This window comes from Scyliorhinus canicula, chromosome 7, assembly GCF_902713615.1.
Source record: "Scyliorhinus canicula chromosome 7, sScyCan1.1, whole genome shotgun sequence".
NCBI classification, from domain to species: Eukaryota; Metazoa; Chordata; class Chondrichthyes; order Carcharhiniformes; family Scyliorhinidae; genus Scyliorhinus; species Scyliorhinus canicula.
Window position 1 is genome coordinate 140,292,771 of NC_052152.1, and position 6,903 is coordinate 140,299,673.

The following is a 6,903-nucleotide window of genomic DNA, read 5'->3' on the forward strand; positions in this document are numbered from 1 at the left end:
GGCCAGTAGGTAATAATTATTAATCAAAGCTGACCAAACTTACATATTTGAAATAATTCATGGGTAAAAACTGAGTTAGTACAATTTATATTTTATAACCTTACAACTGTAAGATTGAATCACCAATTCCAATCATTTTTGATTCAGGATTTCATTCTGATATCACTGGAGATTAAATTTACTGTCTCCAATTCTACACCACACTAAGTTTTTAAATAATTGCATCAAGTTAGTGGGTATTCACTAGCTACACATTAAATGCCCAAGTCTCCTTTGATGAGTACTCCCATGAGGAAAGATTAGTCCAGGCTTGGCATTTTTGATATTTTGTTCCAGTAGCCTGATAATATTCCAACATAATTGTTCAGTATTTTCCAAAAGGTGGAGTATTGAGTGGATAAGGAACCGGTTCCAAACCAACAGCAAACTCATCTTTGCTTACAGCAAAATCACCAGCTGATTGGACAGAGGATCAGCAAAAAAATAAAGTTCTCAAAAAGATTTTGATCTTTTTCTCCCAATCAGCCAGACACACTATCGGTGAAATGTAAAGCTGATGAACAGAAAGTTCCGTATGTGTCAATCGCTTGTCCGCCATATGTACGAGTGGCAGAACGTAGTGTCCAGTCAGTGTCCCTATGCCCCTATGGCAGCCGTCTTCTGACAGGGATCAAAATGAGATATCACAGAAAAGTATATAGCAAATTTGATTGCATTTTTTGAGGAGGTGACCAGGTGTGCAGATGAGAGTAGTACAGTTGATGTAATTTACATGGATTTCAGCCAAGCCTTTGACAAGGTCCCACATGGAAGACGTATGAAGAAGGCAAATGCTCATGGGATACAGGGTAACTTGATAAGGTGGATTCAAAATTGGCTTAGTTGCAGGAAACAGAGTGATGACAGACGGCTACTTTAGTGACTGGAAGCCAGTGTCCAGTGACATAGTCCATTTGGAAGCTGGTGAGGGCCGTGGTTCCTCTGAGGAGTGCAGTCAAAGCTACTGTGTTCTCTATTTTGCTTTACCTGGATGGCTTGGATGCATAGTGTTGAATATGCTGTCTCTAACAAACTGAACCCTCAAGTACACAACTGCTCTCTATGCCTGACACTCTTCTAACTCCTTCTAACTCTAACTCCCAGAATCCCCGAGTCACATGATATATTTATGACTGTTCTGTGGTTCCCTCTAGTGGTAAGAAGCATTATTTTTGGTAACGAAGCTGGGCAAGTGGTTGAAGTATCAGTGGAGGGTGCGCTTTGCAAACAGTGATTATAACTCCATTAGATTCAAGATTGTTCTGGAAAGGGACAAGGATGGGCCTGAGATCAAAGTTCTAGATTTTAATAAAATCAGATATGATTTGGCCAGAGTGGACTGGAAGCTGACACTTTTAGGAAAACCTGTGACAAAACAGTGCGGTGCATTCAAGAAGGAAATAGGGAGAGTGCAGGGCCAACATGTTCCATTCAAGAAAAAGGGTGAGACAACAAATCCAGTGAACCCTGTATATACAACATTGGACAAGGGAAAAAAGAGAGGCTTATGGCAGATATCGAGGGCTCAAAACAGCAGAAGCCCTAGCGGTATATGGAATGCGTAAAAGGGAACTTAAATAATAAATTATGAGAACAAATAGGGGACATGAAAGGATACTGGTAGGTAAAATAAAAGGAATTCCTGAGTTGTTTTACAAGTACATAATGAGTAAAAGGATAGCAAGGGAGAGAGTCGGGCCCATCAAGGACCACAGTGGCAATTTGTGCGTGGAGCCGGAGGAAGTAGGTCGGGTACTAAGTAAGTACTTTGTGTAGGTGTTTACTCGAGGGAGGGGCAGTGTTGGTATAGAAATCAGGGAGAAGGACTGTGATGAAATTAAAGAGATTAACATAGACAAAGAGAAGGTTCGGAATAGTCAAGCAGGCTTGAAAGTAGACAAATATCCAGGGCCAGATGAAATGTATCTCAGGCTGCTGAGGGAGGAAGGGAGGAAATAGCAAGGGCACTGGCAATAAGGGTCACCGGAGAGATGCCAGAGGACTTGAGGATAGCCAATGTGGTACCGTTATTCAAGAAGGGAGGACGGGATAAACCAGGAAACTACAGGCCAGTCAGTCTAACCTCAGCGGTGGGGAAACTATTGGAAGCAATTCTGAGACAGAATTAATCTGTGCTTGGAGAGGCAGAGGTTAATCAAGAGCAGTCAGCATGGTTTTGTAAGGGCAGCTCATGTCTGACCAACTTGCTTGGATTTTTCAAAGAGGTGACCAGGTGTGTAAATGAAGGAAATGCATTTGACGTAATCTACTTGGACTTTGTAAGGCTTTTGATAAGGTAAAACATGGGAGACTGATAGCGGAGATAAGAACCCATGAGATCCAAGGAAATTTGGCAAACTGGATCCCGAATTAGCCAAGTGGCAGGAAGTAGAGGGTGATGGTCGAGGGGTGTTTGTATGATTGGAAGCCTGTGTCCAGAGGGGTCCCACAGAGATCGGTGTTGGGGTCCTTGCTATTTGTGGTGTATATAAATGTTTTAGACATGGAGGCAGGAATGTTGATCAGTAAGTTTATGGATCATAAGAAAATTGGGGGTGGTAAATAGTGAGGAGGATAGCTTTAGATTACAGGGGGGGAGGGGGTTATAGACAGGCTGATCAGATGGGCTGATCACTGGCAAATGGAATTCAATCTTGGTAAGTGTGAAGTGATGCATTTGGGTAGGAGAAACAAGGCAAGGGAATACATGATAAACGGCCATACCCTGGGAAGTACAAAGGATCAGAGGGACCTTGGTGTGCATGTGCACCGGTCCTTTAAGGTAACAGAGCAGGTGGATACAGTGGTTAAGAAGGCATATGGTATATTTGACATTATTAGCCTAGGAATATAGTTTAAGAGCAGGGAAGTTATGCTGGAACTGTATAAAATGTTGGTTAGGCCACAACTAGAGTATTGTGTGCAGTTCTGGAATCCACATTGTTGGAGGGATGTGGTAGCACTGGAAAGGGTGCAGAGGAAATTTACCAGAATGTTGCCTGGGCTGGAGTGTTTTAGTTATAGAGAGATTGGATAGACTGGGGAACATGATTGAGATGTATCAAATTATGAGGGGCATTGATAGAGTAGACAAGAAGATACTTTTCCCTTGGTGGAGGGATCGATCACCAGGGGGCATAGATTTAAGGTAAGGGGCAGGAGGTTTAGGGGGGATGTGAGGGGAAACCTTTTCACCCAGAGTGTGGTAGGAGTCTTGAACTCACGGCCTGAAATGGTGGTGTCATGTTCTATAGACTGGCCAAAGTAAATGAAGAACTGCAGAACATCTAGTTTAAATAATTTAATATTAAACAACTGTGTGATTAAGATAACTAAGATAAATAAAATGATAAACTACTAACGTTAATTAACTATTGTAGAGTTACTGTAAAATATGTCTGTCTTCTGGCATGACCTACTCCAAACTCCCCAGACCCAGGGTCACCTGGTGGGTTAACATTGCCACCGAGTAGTCGGAGATCATGCATAACATTATGTGCATAACTGCTTTATGCATATCATCAAGGTAGTGGAGGCAGAGACCCTCATAACATGTAAGAAATATTTAGATGTGCACTTGTAGTACCAAGGCATACAAGTACTGGAAAATGGGATTAGGCTCGTTCGGTGGTTGTTTTTGACCATGTTATGGGCCAGGGTTTAGAGAACCCCAAAGTGTATCATGGAGTTCACCTGACCCACGACTTTTAATAGATTGTGGTATGGGGAGCACATGGCCTCTCTACAGGTGTGCTACACCAGAGATCGAAAAGTATTTTTAAAGAAAAACAATGTTTATTCTATGAACTCAAGTTAACCTTTTTAAAACATACAGTGAACTCCTTAGCAACCATCAATTCAAATACCACCCCCAAAGAATAGAACACAAAGAACCCGTACCAGCCTCCCCAGACAGGTGCCGGAATGTGGCGACTAGGGGCTTTTCACAGTAACTTCATTGAAGCCTACTCATGACAATAAGCAATTTTCATTTTCATTTCACAAAATAACCTTACTTTCCTTTTAACATCCATAAGACATTAAAAAAAACCTTTTACCAGAACCACATCAGGTTTAAATTCACTACTGAGAACAGTTTTCACTCTGAATTGCCCAAATGATCAAGAGATAGTCTTTAAATGGCAGAGAGAACAACATTACACATTCTGTGGCTGACTGCAGCTCCAGCACTGAAACAAAACCAAAAAAATACAAACACACACAAGCTTTTCTCAAAGTGAAACTAAAAAGCAGAGCCAGAGCTCAGCTCCTCCCACACTCTGACATCACAGCAGTAACATGAGCAGACAAACATTTCTTAAAGTGAGATTCTGATGACAACCGGCACAGACGTGATGGGCTGAGGGTATTTTTGGGTGCTGTACACCTGTGACTCTGTGTCGGAGAATCAGCAGGAGGTGGCATGAATCCCGCCCTGCCACTCCGACGCCGGCTACTGAATTCTCCGGTGCCGGTTTTCCGGCTGGGTGGGGATTACGCCGCCCGGTCGGGAGCCGTTAGCAGCGCCCCCCCCCCCCCCCAGCAATTCTCCGGGCCCCGATGGACCGAGCGGCCGCCCATTTTCGGCCAGTCCCCCGGCGTGAAATGGACATGGTCCATCCTGCCGGGACCTGGCTTGGAGGATGGCTAGCGGAGTCCTCGGGAGGGCGCGGGGTAATCCAGCCCTGGGAGGGGTCCCCACGGTGGCCTGGCCCGCGATCGGGCCCCACCGATTTGCGGGCGGGCCTGTGCCGTGGGGGCACTCTTTCCCTCCGCGCCAGGCTCCGCCATGACAGGCGGGGAGAAGAAACCCCCTGTGTACGTGTAGCAAACACGCCGGCGGTTCTGCGCATGCGCCAACTCGTGCCAGTCCACGGCGGCCCTTGGGCAGCAGTTGGCACGGCGCCAACCCGACCGGCGCCGGCCTAGCTCCCCGAAGTGCTGAGGACTCTATGACCCTGTGACCACTAAAGCAGTAACCTCAGAACAACTGCTGGTGAGTATCGAAATAGGAGAATTCAGCGATTGAACACTTGGTTGAAAAACTGGTGTAGGAGTGAGTGCATCAGATTTCTGAGACATTGGGAGGGAAGATCCACAACTGAACAGGACCAGGATGAATATCGTCGCAGTGAGGTTTGCTAGTGCTGTTGGGCAGGGTTTAGACTAATAATGCATAACTCTGTCCAAAAGCAAAAACATGAGGTACAAAGTTCAAGTAGCACATAGCAAACCAAAATAGAAACAAAATGGTGGGTGTCATGATAGGCAAGGAGCTGACAAAAAGGGCAGTGCCCTCAGTTCTTTAATGTGAAGGACGACCTGACAGTCTTCGAGGGGATCCTCCTCAAGCTAGATCGTATCGTTATTCCTCACAGTCTGCAGAGCCTATTGCTCAAACAAATCCACGAGGGATGCCTAGGTGTAGCCACAGGGCCCAGCAGGCTGTCTATTGGCCTGGAATCAGCCAGGACATATCCAACATGGTCCTCACTTGTGCGACCTGCCAGCGTTTACAGCCTGCTCAAACAAAAGAAACACTCCAGCAACACAAGATTGTGACCTCTCCATGGTCCACGGTGGGAATCGACCTTTTTCATGCCAATGGGGCGTGACTATGTGCTCATCATAGATTACTTCTCAAATTACCTGGAAGTTATGCAGCTGTCAGACCTCACATCAAGGACAGTCATCAAGGCCTGCAAGGAGACATTTGCCAGACATGGTATCCCACTCGCTGTCATGAGTGACAATGCTCCCTGCTCCCACAGCCAAGAGTGGTTAAATTTTGCCAAGTCGTACCAATTTAACCACATTACCTCAAGCCCACACTACCCGCAGTCCAAGGAAAGGTTGAGAAAGGGGTCCATATAGTGAAGCAAACAGACCTGGATCACCATCCAGTGCTGCAAAAGGTGCAGCAGCTCAGGAACCGGCAAAAGCTGACGTACGATGCGCATGCTACCGATTTGCCTGTGTTAGCTCCGGAAGATGCTGTTCGGATCCAGCTACCTGATGGAGGTTGGTCAGCTCCAGCTGTTGTTGTTCGACAGGCTGCTCCCAGATCGTTTGTAGTTTATATGGCTGATGGTTCAATTGTCAGGTGCAACAGAAGGGCACTGCACAAAGATGCCTGCCCACACCAGATCCTACTTTTCCACATGTTGTTATGCCTCCTACGGACACCTCGCAACACGAGGCCACCAATCTGGCTGCAATCCCACCTGTCAAGGCGCCGTCGTCCCCACCTCCACCTCTGAGGCGGTCGACAAGGATCAGACGCAAGCCCCAAAGATTGGAGTTATAGACATTTATCTTGTAAATTTTGTTATGTATCTGCACGCTAGACACCTCTTATGTATATATTCATCCACTCGCTTTCAGCAACTCGCCATTTAATGTAAATAGTTCTACATGTCAATACAATCGCATATGCTCCAAGCAACCAAATTTTTTACAAAACAGGAGGTGTCATGATATGCACTCATGCACATAATGAGATACAGACAGGCAATTACAGACACCCAGTTCGGCCAATCAACACACAGGACAGAACACAACCGATCACCAGGCAGAACACTAGAAGGTGGTTTCCCACTATAAAACACACGAGGCATCAACACTCTGCCTCTTTCCGCTGGTGACAACTGTAGTTACAGTCAGGGTGTATAAAACAGTTAGCACCTTCTACACATGGCTCAGGGCTAGTCTGGTCTAGTTAGTTATAGTAAGGATGCTTAGATTAGTAGAGAGTCAAACCCACAGTGAACTGTGTGCACTGCTTACCGAGTTCAATAAAGCGTATTGAACTAACATCAAAGTTTGGAGTCTACTTTCAAGTACAACTGCATCCAGTTGCAGTCC